Source organism: Hippopotamus amphibius, chromosome 2, assembly GCF_030028045.1.
Source record: "Hippopotamus amphibius kiboko isolate mHipAmp2 chromosome 2, mHipAmp2.hap2, whole genome shotgun sequence".
NCBI classification, from domain to species: Eukaryota; Metazoa; Chordata; class Mammalia; order Artiodactyla; family Hippopotamidae; genus Hippopotamus; species Hippopotamus amphibius.
Window position 1 is genome coordinate 117,231,463 of NC_080187.1, and position 18,097 is coordinate 117,249,559.

The window sequence follows — 18,097 nt, forward strand, 5'->3', positions numbered from 1 at the left end:
TCTCGCTTTGTCTCAGTTTCCCCTTCACCCCCCCGCCCCCTCCCATACCTCGAGTTCTCCAGTCCATTCTCTGTATCTGCATCCTTATTCTTGTCACTGAGTTCATCAGTACCATTTTTAGATTCCGTATACGTGAGTTAGCATACAATATTTGTCCTTCTCTTTCTGATTTACTTCACTATGTATGACAGATTGTAGTTCTATCCACCTCATTACATATAGCTCCATCTCATCCCTTTTTATAGCTGAGTAATATTCCATTGTATATATATGCCACATCTTCTGTATCCATTCAGTTGTTGATGGGCATTTAGGTTGCTTCCATGTCCTGGCTATTGTAAATAGTGCTGCAATAAACATTATGGTACATGTTTCTTTTGGGATTATGGTTTTCTTTGGATATATGCCCAGGAGTGGGATTACTGGATTATATGGTAGTTCCATTTGTAGTTTTTTAAGGAACCTCCAAACTGTTTTCCATAGTGGCTGTACCAACTTACAGTCCCACCAACAGTGCAGGAGACTTCCCTTTTCTCCACACCCTCTCCAACATTTGTGGTTTCCAGACTTTGTGATGATGGCCATTCTGATTGGTGTGAGGTGATACCTCATTGTGGCTTTGACTTGCATTTCTCTGATGATGAGTGATGTTGAGCATCTTTTCATGTGTTTGTTGGCCATATGTATGTCTTCTTTGGAGAAATGTCTATTTAGGTCTTCTGCCCATTTGTGGATTGGGTTATTTGCTTTTTTGGTATGAAGCTTCATGAGCTGCTTGTATATTTTGGAGGTTAATCCTTTTTCCGTTGTTTCATAGGCAATTATTTTTTCCCATTCTGAGGGTTGCCTTTTAGTCTTGTTTATGGTTTCTTTTGCTGTGCAAAAGCTTTTAAGTTTCATGAGGTCCCATTTGTTTATTCTTGATTTGATTTCCATGATTCTAGGAGGTGGGTCAAAAAGGATCTTGCTTTGATGGATGTCATAGAGTGTTCTGCCTATGTTTTCCTCTAGGAGTTTGATAGTGTCTGGCCTTCCATGTAGGTCTTTAATCCATTTGGAGTTTATTTTTGTGTATGGTGTTAGGAAGTGTTCTAATTTCATTCTTTTACATATTGCTGTCCAATTTTCCCAGCACCACTTATTGAAGAGGCTGTCTTTTTTCCATTGTATATTCGTGCCTCCTTTGTCAAAGATAAGGTGCCCATATGTGTTTGGGCTCACTTCTGAGTTCTCTATTCTATTCCATTGATCTTCTTTTCTATTTTTGTGCCAGTACCATACTCTTACTATTGTTTTAATTTGCAATTTCCTAATGACATATAATGATGAGCATTTTTTAAGCTATTTTTTGGAGCATAATTGCTTTGCACTGTTGTGCCAGTTTCTGCTGTACAACAAAGTGAATCAGCTGTATTTACACATATATCCCCATATCCCCTCCCTCCGTCAACTCCTTCCCACCTTCCCTATCCCACCCCTCTAAGTCATTATCAATCATCAAGTTGATCTCCCTGTGTTATGCAGCAGCTTCCCACTTCACGTCCCACCCCATGTCGTCAAGTCCATTCTCTACGTCTGCATCTTTATTCTTGCCCTGTCACTGGGTTCATCAGTACCATTTTTTTAGATTCCATATATATAAGTTAGCATACAGTATTTGTTTTTCTCTTTCTCGCTTACTTCACTCTGTATGACAGACTCTAGGTCCATCCATCTCACTACAAATAACTCAGTTTCATTCCTTTTTATGGCTAAGTAATATTCCATTGTATATATGTGCCACATCTTCTTTATCCATTCCTCTGCTGATGGGCATTTAGGTTGCTTCCACATCCTGGCTATTGTAAATAGTGCTGCAGTGAACATTGTGGTACATGTATCTTTTTGAATTATGGTTTTCTCAGGGTATATGCCCAGTAGTGGGATTGTTGGGTCATACGGTAGTTCTATTTTTCGTTTTTTAAGGAACCTCCAAACTGTTTTCCACAGTGGCTGTACCAACTTACATTCCCACCAACAGTGCAGGAGACTTCCCTTTTCTCCACACCCTCTCCAACATTTATTGTTTCTAGATTTTTTGATGATGGCCATTCTGACCAGTGTGAGGTGATACCTCATTGTGGCTTTGATATGCATTTCTCTGATGATTAGTGATGTTGAGCATCTTTTCATGTGTTTGTTGGCCATCTGTATGTCTTCTTTGGAGAAATGTCTATTTAGGTCATCTGCCCATTTGTGGATTGGGTAATTTGCTTTTTTGGTATTAAGCTGTGAGCTGTGTGTATATTTTAGAGATTAATCCTTTGTCTGTTGCTTCGTTGGCAAGTATTTTCTCCCATTCTGAGGATTGCCTTTTAGTCTTGTTTATGGTTTCTTTCACTGTGCAAAAGCTTTTAATGGGCACCTTATCTTTGACAAAGGAGGCAAGAATATACAATGGAAAAAAGATAGCCTCTTCAATAAGTGCTGCTGGGAAAGTTGGACAGCAACATGTAAAACAATGAAATTAGAACACTTCTTAACACCATACACAAAAATAAACTCAAAATGGATTATAGACCTAAATGTAAGGCCAGACACTATAAAACTCCTAGAGGAAAACATAAGCAGAACACTCTATGACATCCATCAAAGCAAGATCCTTTTCACCCACCTCCTAGAATTATGGAAATAAAATCAAGAATAAACAAATGGGACCTAATGAACCTTAAAAGCTTTTGCACAATGAAAGAAACCAGATATACTTTAGAATCTCTCAGTTGACATCCACAAAATAACATGCTGGCATTTTAACAGGGATTGCATTGAAACTATAGATCAAGTTACGAAGAACCAACATCTTGACAAAATTGAGTTTTTCCCATCAATGAACATGAAATATCTCTACACTTTAGTTCTTTTTTATTTGTTTCATCAGAGTTTTGTAGTTTTCCTCATATAGATCTTGTATGTATTTTGTTAGATTTACACCTAAGGATTTAAATTTTTTGAGTGTTAGTGTAAATGGTAATATCTTTTTAATTTAAAATTCTACTTGTTTATTGCTGGGATAAGGAAAGTGTTAACCCTTTGTACATTAACCTCATATCTTGCAAACTTGCTGTAATACCTTAGTTCCAGAAATTTTTTTGTTAATTCTTTTGAATTTTCTGTATAGACAATCATGTCATCTATGAACAAAGATAGTTTTATTTCTTCTTTTCCATTCTGTGTAACTTTTACTTCCCTTTTTTGGTGTTATTGAATTATCTAGATCTTCTGGTATGATGTTGAAAAGGAGCGGTGAGAGAGGACATCTGCCCTGTTGCTGCTTTTAGTGGAAAAGCTTAGTTTCTCATCCTTAAGTATAAGGTTTAGCTGTCGATGTTGTGTAGATGTTCTTTATCAAGTTGAGAGTGTTCCCCTCTATTCCTAGTTTGCCAGAAGTTTTGATCAGAATGAGTATTGGATTTTGTCAAATACTTTTTCTGTATCTATTGATTACGATTATGTGATTTTTCTACTTTAGCCTGTTGATGTGATAGATTACATTAATGGATTTCCAAATGGTAAACCAACTTTGCATACCTGGGATAAAGTTCACATGGTCATGGTGTATAAGTATTTTTACACACTTTTGGTTTTGATTTGCTAATATTTTGTTGAGGATTTTTGCGTTTGTGCTCATGAGAGAAATTAGTCTGTAGTTTTCTTTGAAAGACCATCTGGTTTTGGTTTTAGGGTAGTACTGGCCTCATATAATGAGTTAGGAGGTTTCCCCTCTGCACGTATCTTCTGGAAGAGATTGTATAGAATTGGCATAATTTCTTCCTTAAATGTTTGAATTCACCAGTGAAACTATCTGGACGTGCTGCTTTCTGTTTTGAAATGTTATTAATTATTGATTCAATTTCTTTAATAGATACAGGCCTATTCAGAGTCTTTTTCTGTTTGTGTGAGTTTTGGCAGATGTGTCTTTCAAGGAATTACTCCATTTAATCTAGGTTATCAAATTTGTGGACATAGGGTTGTTCATAGTATTCCTTGACTCTACTTCTAATATCCATGGGATCTGTAGTAATGTCCCTCTTTTATTTTGGGTCTTACTAATTTGTGTTTTCTATCTTTTGTTCTTAGTTAGACTGGCTAGAGGCTTATCAACTCCATTGATCTTTTCAAAGAACTAGTTTTTTTTTTTTTTAATTGAAGCATAATTGACCTACAACACTATATTAGTTCCATGTGCACAACATAGTGATTTGATATCTTTGTACATTAGAAAATGTTTCCTATGATATGTCTAGTTATGATATATCACCATACAAAGATATTACAATATTACTGGTTATATTCCTCATGCTGTACATTTCATCCTCATGACTCATTTATATTGTAACTGGAAGTTTATACCTCTTGATCTCCTTTACCTATTTCACTCAAACTACCACTCCCTACCTTATTTCTTCTCACTATTTCTTCTTTGTATCTGAGTCTGTTTCTATTTTGTCCATTTTTTCATTTGCTTTGCTTTTTAGATTCTACATATAAGTTAAAATCTTACATCATTTTTCTTTCTCTGCCTGACTTATTTCATTTAGCATAATAACCTCTAGGTCAATCCATGTTGTCACATCAAAATCTCAAAAGATTTCATTCTTTTTTATGGCTAAGTAATATTCCACTGTGTATACTATACCACATCTTTATCCATTTATCTATCAGCAGACACTTAGGTTGTTTCCATATCTTACCTCTTGTAAGTAATGCTGCAGTAAACACAAGGATGCATATATCTTTTCTAATTAGTGTTTTTGTTTTTAGAAAAATACCCAAAGTGGAATTGCTGGATCATATGGTAGTTCTATTTTTAATTTTTTGAGGAAACTCCGCATTGTTTTCCAGTTTGTACCATCAAACAGTGCACAAGGGTTCCCTTTTCTCCACATCCTTACCAACATTTGTTATTTCTTGTCTTTTTGTAATAGCCATTCTGACAGATGTGAGGTGATATCTCATTGTGGTTTTGATTTACATTTCCCTGATATTTAGTCTTTTCATGTATCTATTGGCTGTGTGTATGTCTTTGGGAAAATGTCCATTCAGATCCTCTGCCAATTTTTCAATTGGATTGTTAGTTTTTTTTGGTGTTGGGTTATATGAGTTCTTTGTATATACTAGATATTAACCCCTTATTGGATATTATTTGCAAATACCTTCTCCTATTCAGCATGCTGTTTTTTCATTTTGTTAAAAGTTTCCTTTGCTATACAAAAGCTTTTTGGTTTGATGTTGTCCTGTGTGTTTATTTTTACCTTTGTTTTCCTTGCCTGAAGACACACATCCAAAAAAATATTGCTGAGACCAAAGAGTGTACTGACTACGTTTTTCTAGAAGTTTTATGTTTTCAGATCTTACATTTAATCCATTTTGAGTTTTTTTTATGGTGTGAGAAAGTAGTCCAGTTTGATTCTTTTGCATGGAACTCTCTAGTTTATCCAACACAAATTATTGGAAACACTATCTTTTCCCCACTGTATGTTCTTGCCTACTTTGTCATAGAGTAACTGCTCATAAAAGTGTGTGTTTAGTTCTGGGATCTCTATTCTGTTCTAATGATTTATGTGTCTGTTTTTGTGCCAGTACCATACTGTTTCGATGACTGTAGCTCTGTAATAGTATAGTTTGAGATCAGGGAGCATGATACCTCCAGCTGTTTGTTCTTCTTTATCAAGATTGTTTTGACTATTCTGTGTCTTCTGTGTTTTCATACATATTTTAGAACTATCTATTGCAGTTCTGTGAAAAATGTCTTTGGTATTTTGAAAGAGATTGCACTGAATCTGCAGATTGCCTTGGGTAGTATGGTCATTTTTAACAACATTAATTCTTCCAGTTCATGAACACAGTGTATCTTTCCACACAAAAGAGCTGAATAGCCAAAACAATTCTGATAAAGAAGAGCAAATTTGGAGGTATCATGGTCCCTGATTTCAAACTATACTAAAAAGCTACCATCATCAAAACAGTATAGTAAAGGATGATCTTTTCAATAAATTGTTCCAGGTCAATTGAATATCCATATGAAAAAATAATGTGACTTGACACTTACCTCATACCATACATAAAAATTAATTCCATATGAATTGCATACCTAAATGTGAAGAAAAAACAATTAGCCTTCTAGAAGAAACATGAGAACCATTTCATGACCCATGCAAAAAAAGATGGAAAAAGCATGTGTTGGCATCAATGTGGAGCAACAGCAAATCTCATACATTCTTGATGTTAGCATAAACTGGTCCAACCACTTTGTTTAGAATACTGTTTGGCAGAGTCTACTAAAGCCAAACACATGCATATCCTATGACCCAGCAATTCTACTCCTACATATATATCTGTCAGAAATGTGTAGATATACTCACCAAAAAACACATGCTAGAATATTCATAGCACTAATCATAATAGTCCCAAGCTGGAAACTAAATACCTGTTAAAAGTGGTGTGGCGGAGCATGGAGGACTGGAGAGAAAAGATGGCGGCGAAGTAGAGAGATGTGGAGTGCATCCCTCTCCACAGATGCATTGGGAATGCACAGAAGGACGCAGTAATAACCACAGAGAACCAGCTGAACACCAGCAGATGGCCTCAGACACCAGAAAGGACCGAGGGGAGCCTGACACAGCCGGTAGGGAGGCATCTACGAAGGCTCAAAGAGGGTGAAGTGGCGGAGCTGTGGCAGACGGGAGGGAGTGAGAAACATACGGAGGGTCCGCAGCGCAGCTCAGCGTTCCCGGACCGAGACATCGATCCGCGGCTGAACGGAGGGTCCAGGAGCGGGAGCGTGGGAACCAGAGAGCTGGTTCAGGGTGAGAAACATTGTTGCCGGTAGGGTGACGGACCGAGAGGACAGGAGGGAGGAGGTCCGCGGAGAGGAGTGCCCGTCCCAGAGAGCTGCCCGGCAATGATGGCGGCTGGAGGCTGCAGGCTCACAGGCAGGGGGTGAGGAGCCGCACGCATAGCCTCTCTCTCTCTTTCGGTGCCTCTGCAACAGGCAGTGGAGAGACGCTCTGTGGGCCAACTAAGGCGCTCAGGGATAACAAGCACCCTCAGGCACTTGGGTGGGGCTAGATTAAAACCCCTTGCAACGCCAGCAGCAGGGAGGCTGCTGAGAGAAAACAACAACAACAACAACAACAGCAACAACAAAAAAAAACCCAAAGAGAGGCCCAACTCTAAGACTTTCTGTTTATGCCTGAGCCACTAGTGTCCCTCTGCAACAGGCACCTCCAAGCCCGACTGAAACAACAGTGCGCCACTGCTCACTCACTCCCAGGAGAAGGAGCCACTATTGTACCCTCTCCCTCCCCACACACTGACGCTTACAGACAAACAATAAAGGAACCTCTGCTGGTCACAGAATAATGCAAAAAAGTGGTGTGGCTAAATAAGATGAGACACAATAAAATACTGTGCAACAATGAGAATCAATTACCTATAACTATATGTAGTATGGATGAATCTGACAAATACAATATAAAGGAAAATAAAACTATAGTTGACCCATGAACAACATGGGGGTTAACCCATGTATAACTTATAGGTGACCCTCTATATCCATGGTTCCTCTGCATCTGCAGATTCAACCAACCACGGACTGTGTAGTACTATACTATTTAGTATTGGAAAATATCTGCATATAAGTTAACCCATAGTTCAAATCAGTGTTGTTCAAGGGTCAACTGTATAATACACCATATAACATACTATATGATTTCATGCATGCAAAGTACAAAAAAAAAAAAAAAAAAAAAAAGCAACACTAATCTATGTTCTCAGATGTCAGGATAGTGATTACCCTGAAAGGTTCAAGACTATAATGAAGCTGAGAGGGCTTTGGGGGTCCCGGCATTGTTCTCTTTCTTGATTGGAATCCTGATTTCATGAGTATGACCAGATCTTGGTATTTCTTTAGGTTTTATGCATGCAATATTGCACTTTTCTGTATGTACACTAGTTGTCAATAGAAAGTTAAAAAAAATGTTTTCACAGCATGGATGTGTCATAATTTATTCAAACATTTGTGTATTTATTGGTCATTCAATTTGTTTCAGCTTTTTTATCTATAAATAATGTTAAATAAACATCTCCATATGTTTTATACATATTGGTCTCCTTTTAAAAAATAAATCCTTCATATATTCAGTGGTTGAAGTCTCCACATTAATATATATTGTGATATTTCTTTCAAAAAAAGCTGTAAAAACTCAGATTTTCATTTTCACTAGCAATGTTTATATTTTTCCTCTTATATTCTTATTAGAATTTTTTCGTGTCTTTTTTTCAGTTTGTATATTGAGTTCTTATCTTCACTTACAATTGATTGTCATTTTGCTTTCCTATATGTTGCAAATACTTTTCCTAATATAGCTACTCTACATTGAATTTGTTTATAGTTAGACTTCTGATAAAATTTATGGTGATTTAAAATATGTCCACAAATACTCCAATACCATTCCCTTGAAGAGATGGAGTTTAATTCCTCTATCCTTCAGCATGGACTGGACTTTAATGACTTCCTTTTAATGAATAGAATGTGGCAAAGTGAAGGTGTATGACTTCTGATACTAGGTTATGAAAGGCATTGCACCCTTCTCTTCCTCTCTTTAATCCTTCACACTGGAGGAAGTCAGCTATCATGTGGTAAGGAAACTCAAGCAGCCCTGTGAAGAGGTCCACATGGTAAGGAGCTGAGGCCCCCAGCCAACAAGCTTGTGTGTCAATTTTCATGGAAGTAGATTTTCTGACCCCAGTCAAGCCATGTGACTATAGTCCCGGCCAATGGCTTGACCTCAAGGCCACCCAGCTAAGACACTCCCAAAACCTGGCCTTCAGAAGATATGTGAGATAAATACTTGCCTACTTAAACTTTTGAATGTTGTGGTAAATATTTTTATAACAGGTAAGTAATACACATTTTAAAAATTTTCATTGTTAAACACAATATGTGCAAAGAGGTAAACAAAACATAGATGTACAATTTAACAAATTATTATAAAGCAAGCATTGATGTAATTACTACCCAGTTTAAGAAATAAAAAGTTACAGATCCCCGAAAAGCACATGAATGTTCTTTCATGATTAAAACCCTCTTGTTCCAGTTTATGTGCAATCACAATCTTGATCTTCATGATGATCATCTCTCTGCTTAGCTTTATGATTTTGTCTCCTATGTTTACATCTCTAAACAATACATTTTAGTTTTGCTTATTTCTGAGCTGCATATAAATGGAATCTATGCCCTAACACCATACACAAAAGTAAACTCAAAATGGATTAAAGACCTAAATGTAAGACCTAAATGTAAGAGTTTATAAAAACTCTTAGAGGAAAACATAGGAAGAACACTCAGCAAGATCTTTCCACCTCCTAGAGTAATGGAAATAAAAATAAAAATAAACAAGTGGGACCTAATGAAACTTAAAAGCTTTTACACAGCAAAGGAAACTACAAACAAGATGAAAAGACAATCCTCAGAATGGGAGAAAATATTTGCAAACAAATCAACAGGCAAAGGATTAATCTCCAAAATACATAAACAGTTCATTCAGCTCAATATCAAACAAACAAACAAGCCAACCAAAAGATGGGCTAAAGACCTAAATAGGCATTTCTCCAAAGAAGACATACAGGTAGCCAAGAGGCACATGAAAAGCAGCTCAACATCACTAATTATTAGAGAAATGCAAATCAAACTACAGTGAGGTATCACCTGACACCAGTTAGAATGGGCATCATCAGAAAATCTACAAACCATAAATGCTGGAGAGCATGTGGAGAAAAGGGAACCCTCTTGCACTGTTGGTGGAAATGTAAATTGATACAGCCACTATGGAGAACAGTATGGAGGTTCCTTAAAAAACTAAAAATGGAATTACCATATGACCCAACAATCCCATTACTGGGATTAAATCCCAGAGAAAACCATAATTCAAAAAGATACATGCACTAAATGTTCATTGCAGCACTATTTACAATAGCCAGGTCATGGAAGCAACCTAAATGTCCATCAACAGATGAATGGATAAAGAAAATGTGGTACATATATATAATGGAATATTACTCAGCCATAAAAATGAATGAAATTGGGACATTTGTAGCGACATGGATGGACATAGAGACTGTCATACAGACTGAAGTAAGTCAGAAAGAGAAAAACAAATATATATTAACGCATATATGCAGAATCTAGAAAAATGGTACAGATCAACTGGTTTGCAAGGCAGAAATAGAGACACAGATGTAGAGAGCCAACATATGGACAGCAAGGGGGGAAAGCAGGGGGGTGGGTTGGGGCAGGATGAATTGGGGGATTGGGATTGCCATATATACATTACTAATAAGAAAAAAATATCAAATTGTACACTTTAAATATATGCAGCTTATTGTATGTCAACTATATCTCAATAAATACAATTTTATAAATAAATACTCTGTCAACTATATCTCAGAAAATGGAACCTCTGGAATCATAGATTTACTTTTTTATGTCTTGCTTCTTCTATTCAACCTTTTGTAACATTCATCAGTGTTGTTACACGTAACTGTAGTTTATTTGCATTGCTGTAGAACATTTCTGCTGTATGACTCTACTGCAGTATATTTATCCATTCTACTACTATGAATACTTGGGGTGTTTTCTAATTTGGGACTACTCTGCTTTCTTTCATGACCAATCTTGTTCATATTGTCATGGTTCTCACGTGCAAGAGCTTCTCAAAGTTATATATTCCTGGGAGTAATGATATGGATATCACCACTCTACCATTTAATAACAACTTGTTTTCCAAAGGGATGGATTAATATGCACTGCCTCCAATGCTGAATGAGTTCTTGTTGTGACATATCCTCAACAACACTCATAACTCTAAAGGTTTTGAATGTTTGCCACTCTGAGGGGATAGAGTGGTATCTCCCCATGGTTTAATATGGACTTCCTTGAATAATAATGATTTTAAGTAAATTTTCATATCATTTTGGCTATTTTTATTTCTTCTATTATGAAGTACCACCTATTTTCTATTCGTTGCCTGCCTTCTTATTGAATCAGAGCTTTAAAATTGTATGTTTAAATTTAGAATATATATGTATATACATTTTAATCTTTTGTTGTTTATATCCTTAGAAAATATTTTCTGACACTCCTTACTTTATCTTTTCAATTTTTAAAGTGTTTTAATGTACAGAACTTTTATATTTTAATGTAGTTAAATTATAAATCTGTTCTTTATGGGTAGTTATTTTATTACTGATTTAAGCAATCATACCACAAAGTGAAAAAAATAAAATAAAATTATATTACTCTATATGTTCCCTCTTCTAAATGTTTTATAGTTTACTTCACACATGTCATGGAATTAATTCTTGCCTATGGTTTGAGGAAGGAATACAGTTTTTCTTCTATAAGGATACCTGATTATCCTTGCACTATTTATTTAAAAAGTTGTCCTTTCCTTGAAATTTTTTAATCTAGTTAAAGGTTTGTAAATTTTATCTTTAAAAATCACCTCTTAATTTTATTAATTTTTTGTATTATTTTCTTGCTCTCTATTTCATTTATCTTTGCTCCGACCTCTGTTATTTCCTTCCTTCTGCTAACTTTGGGCTGGTTTGTTCTTTTTCCAGGTCCTTGAGGTGTAAAGTTGGGTTGTTTGAGCTATTTCTTTTTTCTTAATGTAAGTGTAAACCATAACCTCATAAATCTCACTCTTAGAACTACTTATGCTGTATCCCACAAGTTTTGGTATGCTGTTTCCATTCTCATTTGTTTCAAGATACATTTTCATGCTCCTTTTGACTTTGTCTTTGATCCACTGGTTGTTCATTATTATGTTTTTTCATTTCCACATATTTGTGATTTTCTAGTTTTCCTTCTGTTATTGATTTCTAGTTTCATACCACTGTGGCTAGAAAAGATAACTGGTTTGATTTCAGTCTTGAATTTGCCAAGATTTGATTTGTGACTTAACATATGATATATCCTGGAGAATATTCCATGGGCATTTGGGAGAAAGCATATCCTGCTGCTATTGGATGGAATGCTCTGTATATGTCTGTTCCTTCCACTTAGTCTAAAGTATAGGTCAAGTCCAATGTTTCTTTATTGATTCTCTGCCTGGATCATGAATTCTTCGTAGAAAGTAGGGTACTGAATTCTCCTAATATTATTATATTATTGTCTATTTCTCACTTCAGATCTGTTAGGATTTACTTAATTCATTTGGGTGCTCCAGTACTGGGTGCATACATTTACAATTGTTATATTTTCTTGATGAACTGATGCCTTCATTATTATATAATGTCCTTCTTTGTCTCTTGTTACAGCTTTTGAGTGAAAGAGTATTTTGTCTGACATAAGTATAGCTACTGTTGCTTTTTTTAATTTCTATTGACCTGAAATACTTTTTTCCTTTCCTCACTTGAAATCTATATATCCTTAAAGCTGAAGTGAGTCTCTGGCAGTAGCATAGAGTTGGGTCTTCTTTTTACATCCACTTGGACACTCTATGCCTTTGATTGGATAATTTAATCCATTTACATTTAGAGTAATTGTTGGTAGCTAAGGACTTACTAATGCCATGTTATTAACTTTCTCTGGCTGATTTGTAGTTCCCTTGTTCTTTTCTTCTTCTCTTGCTGTCTTCTTTTGTGAACTGATGATTTTCCATAGCATATGATTTTTGTTCCAAATTTATTTATTTACTTATTTATATATATATATATATATATATATATATATATATATATATATATATATTATTTTTGGCTGCACTGGGTCTTAGTTGCAGCATGCAGGATCTTTGTTGTGGTGTGCAGGATCTTCTGTTGCAGTGCGTGGGCTCTTGGCTGTGGTGCATGGGCTTCTCTCTAGTTGTGGCATGCAGGTTTTCTCTCTCTTGTTGAGGAGCATGGGCTCAGTAGTTGTGGTGCACAGGCTTAGTTGTCCCATGGCATGTGGGATCTTAGTTCCCTGACCAGGGATGGAACCCACGTCCCCTGCATTGGAAGGCAGATTCTTAACCCCTGGACAACCAGGGAAGTCCTGCATAAGCTTTGATTTTCTTCTCTTTAGCTTATGTATATCTCTGCAGGTATTTGCTTTGTGGTTATCATGAAGGCCTACATAAAACATCTTATAGATGTAACAATATACTTTCAGCTGGTAACAACTTAAGTTCAAGCACATAGAAAAACTCTACCTTTTATTTCCCCTCTTTTGTTTTTGATGTCACAATTTACCCATTTTTATATTGTGTATTCATTAACAAATTGTTGTAGTTATAGTTATTTTTATTTATTTTAAAAAATATTTATTTATTTGGCTGCACCAGGTCTCAGTTTCAGCATGTGGGATCTTTTTTTTAGTTGCAATATGCGGGATATTTGTTGCAATGTGCAGGATCTTTAGTTACGGCATGTGAACTCTTAGTTGCGGCATGCATGCAGCATCTAGTTCCCCGACCAGGGATCGCACCCAGGCCCTCTGCACTGGGAGCATGGAGTCTTACCCACTGCACCACCAGGGAAGTCCCTCTAGTTACTTTTAATATTCTTATCCTTTAACCATTATACTAGATTTAAGTGGTTGTTAACACATTACCATAATACAGTATTAGAGTATTCTGTATTTGACTATACTCTTATTTTTACCAGCGTGTTCATATATTCCTATGTTTTCTTATTATTCACTAACATCCTTTCATTTCAGCTTGAAGAACTCCTTTTAGTATTTCTTGTAAGGCAGGTCTAGTGGTGATGAACTCACTTAGCTCTTGTTTGGGAACATCTTTATCCTTCATATCTGAAGGATAATTTTGCTGTATAAAGTAGTGTTGATTGGTAGGTTTTTTTCTTTCAATGCTTTGAATATACTGTCCTACTCTTTACTGGCCTGTAGGCTTCTGAAAAATCTGCTAGTAGCTTTATAGGAGTTCCTTTGTAGGTGATACACTTCTTTTCTCTTTCTTCTGTTAAAATTCTCTTTGTCTTTGATTTTTGACAGTTTTATTTTAATGTGTTTGGAGACCTTTTTGAGTTGAATTTGTTTGGGGACCTATGATATTCATGGACTTGAATGGCCAAATCTCTTCCCAAGATTTGGGAAGTTTTCAGCCATTATATTTTTAAATAAGCATGCTGACCCTTTCTCCTTCTCTTCTCCTTCTGGGATTCCAGTAATGCTCAGATGCTTCTCCTGATGGTATCCTATAATTCATGTGTGCTTTCTTCACTCTTTTTTATCTTTTACTTTTACTTGTTCTCCTCTGATTGAATAATTTCAAAGATCCTGTCTTCTCCTTCACAAATCAGATTCTTTCTTCTGCTTGATCTATTTTGTTGTCAGTGTTCTCAATTTCATGTTTCATTTCATTTATTGTATTCTTTAGCCCCAGAATTTTAAAAAAAATTGATTTCTAGCTCTTTGTTAAACTTCTCGTTTTGTTCATGTTGTTTTCTTGATTTCACTGAATTGTCTTTCTGTGTTTTCTTGTAGCTCATAGAGCTTCCTGAAAACAGCTATTTAAAATTATTTATAAGGTAAGTTACAGATCTCCACATTTTTAGAGTCAGTCACTGGAAGATTATTTTGATCCTTTGTTGATATCATGTTTCTTTGATTTTTCATGTTCCTTGAAGTCTTGTATTACTGTCTTCACATTTAAAGTAGCAGCCATGCCTCCAGTCTTTATTGTTTGACTTTGGAAGATAAATAACTTCCATCAGCCCTGCTAGTGTACTGAGGTTTTCTCAGACCTTCTAGGATATAGCTGCTCTGCACTTCTTGCTCCCTCATTGTGGCAGAATTCTCAACTTGGGTGACTTCCTTTGATCCTGCAACACACCAGGCTGGGTGTTGATGGCTTCTCTTTTGTTTCCCAAAAGCAGTGCTAAAGCTCTAATTTGTGATCTCTCCCTTGCCCACAGATTTGGGCTGGCTTTCTGCACATGCTTACCAGCTGCCTGTCAAAGTTTGCTTGTTGCCATTGGAAGCTCACACAGGGAGCAAGCCACAGGGTATGGGTGAGATGCATGGTGTGCTGGGGATACTTGTGGGCCAGTCTGGGGGATCCATGGGCAAGGCATTCTCAGTGGCTCAGGGCAGGTTTCTTGCTGGAGTTCACAATGCAGTTAATAGGATCTACATCCCTTTAATGCCCACTGAAAGTCCAGTTTTCCTCTACTAGCCCCCAAGTTATGCAGCTCACTATTCAGTACCCTGAATGGGGCCAGAGAGAAATGGACCTCTTTAGCAGCATCCTGCATAGCTGGAGAAGCCAGGTGCTCACTCATATGCTCCCACTTTCCCCATAGAAGAAATCATGGGCTGAGAAAATCTGTCTTGAAACTGAGCTGTGCTGTCTTGGGAGAAGGTTTATGTGAGTAAAATCAATTGGTTCCTCTTACTCTCTCCGATGCACCCAGTCTCAGATTTCTCTTGCTCCAATGGTGTGCTACAACTTCTCCATTGGACTCCTGGACCTCTGCAAGGTCATTAGGGTTCTCCGAGGCCTTCTGTATTATGGCCAAGATGGAGCTGGAGCCAGTTTATGGGCCACTGCAAGATCCATAGGTGGTTCTGAGTTCTGTACTCCTGTTACCTGAGACCACAGTGAGCAAGACTCCTCTCAGGTCCTTTGCATATGGTGCTGGATCCCACAGCAACAACAAGGGTACTTTCGTCCATGAATGGATGTCAAGTTTTTGTTGTGGGAGGGGGTATGTGTAAGAGATATCTTATTCAGCCATTGTGCTGACATCACTCCGGTCTTAGCTCTTTGTATTGGCATATAAATTTTAGAATCAGATTGTCAAGTTCCAGAGAAAAAGTATGTTGAGATTTTGTTGGGATTACATTAAATATAGTTATTTATCTTCACCATTGAGCCTTTCGATCAAAAACAAAACAAATTCTGTATTTACTTAGGTCTTCTTTAATAGATCTAAGTAAAGATTTATAATTTTACCTGAAAAGATTGTACACACTTTGGTACACTTATTTCCAGGTACTTTTAACTTTGTTATTCCATTATAATTAATATCTATTTTATTTTTTAAATTGCTGGTATGTAGAAACACAGACTTTTATCTTTTCATTTTTTTATCCAGCAAAGTTGCTAAAATATCTTATCAATGTTGTAGTTTATTGTAAGCTCATTTTGAATTTAGTACATACATTGTCATCTTATTTCCAAAAAGGATATACTGTTCTTTCATTTGTCCAATCACTATGCATTTATTTTTATTTACCTTATTGCTCAGGCTCAGTTTTCCAATAAAAATGTTAAACAACAGAAGTAATAGTGGATTGTTTTGTTCCTGGTTGCAAAGGGGAAGATTTCAATGTTGCATCAGTAAGGATGCTTTGTGGTAGCTTTTTTATAGGAACATTTATAAAATTAACAGTTACCTTTTATTTCTTGTTTGCTAAGACTTTCTATCAACATAAATGGATATGAATTCTAATAAGTCATTTTTCTGGATCTTTTGAGGTCATATGATTTTTATCCTTTTATCCATTAAAGTGGTGACTTACATTGATAGATTTTCTAATCTTATACCAACCTTATGTTCTTAGGATAAATTTGTCTTGACTATGATATATTGTCTATTTTTAAACTATATTATTGGACTTTCACAATAATTTTGCACCGGTGTCATGAAAACCACTGATAAACCTAAACTAAAATGGGAAAGAGAAAGACATACCAACATCATCATCATTGGGCACATAGATTTGGGCAAGTCTACTGCTACTGGCCATCTGATCTACAAATGTGGGATTGACAAAAGAACTATCAGAAAATTTGAGAAGGAGGCTGCTGAGATAGAGAAGTGCTCCTTCACGTATTCCTGGGACTTGGATAAACTGAAAGCTGAATGTGAGCATGGTGTTACTATTGATATTTCCCTGTGGAAATTTGAGACCAGCAAGTGTTACGTGACCACCACTGACGTCCCAGGACACAGAGACTTTATGAAAAGCATGATTACAGGCACATCTCAGGCTGAGTGTGCTGTCCTGATAGTTGCTGCTGGTGATGGTGAAGTTGAAGCAAGTATCTCCAAGAATGCGCAGACCCATGAGCATGCACTTCTGGCTTACACACTGAGTGAGAAACAATTAATTGTTGGTGTTAACAAAATGGGCTTCCACTGAGCCACCCTACAACCAGAAGAGATATGAGGAAATCATTAAAGATGTCAGCACCTACATAAAGAAAACTGGCTACAATCCTGATACAGCAGCATTTGTCCTAATTTCTGGTTGGAATGGTGACAGGATGCTGGAGACAAATGCTAACATGCCTTAGTTCAAAGGATAGACACTCACATGTAAAGATGGCAATACCAGTGGAACCACACTGCTTAAAGCTCTGGATTGCACTGTCACCAACTCGTCCAACAGACAAGCCCTTGCTTCTGCCCCTCCAGGATGTCTACAAAATTGGTGGTATTGATACCGTTCCTGCAGGCTGAGTGGAGACTGGTGTTCTCAAATCTGGCAACGGTGGTCACCTTTGCTCCAATCAAAATAACAACTAAAGTCAAGTCTGTTGAAATGCACCATGAAGATTTGAGTGAAGCTCTTCCCGGGGACAGTGTGGATTTCAATGCCAAGGAGATGTCTGTTAAAGATGTTCATCATGGTGGTGCGGCTGATGACACCAAAAATGACCCGCCAATGAAGGCAGCTCAGGTGATTATCCTAAACGATCCAGGTCAAATCAGTGCTGGATATGCATCTGTGCTGGCTTGCCACGCAGCTCACATTGCTTGCAGGTTTGCCAAGCTGAAGGAGAAGATAGATCATTGATCTGGAGAAAAGTTGGAAGATAGCCCCAAATTCTTGAAATGTGGTGACGCTGTCATTGTTGATATGGTTCCTGGCAAGCCCATGTGTGTTGAGAGCTTCTCTGACTATTCCCCGCCCCCAGGCTGTTTTGTTGTTTGTAACATGAGACAGACGATTGCTGTGTGTGTCATCAAAGAAGCGGACAAGAAGGCAGCTGGAGCTGGCAAGGTCACCAGTTGTGCCCAGAAAGGTCAGAAGGCTAAATGA

The 18,097-nt window shown here is 36.9% G+C and overlaps 1 pseudogene; it reads left to right on the plus strand.

Moving 5' to 3' along the window:
* Positions 1-16,693: 16,693 nt before the first annotated feature.
* On the plus strand, positions 16,694-18,097 carry LOC130844450 (elongation factor 1-alpha 1-like; annotated as a pseudogene).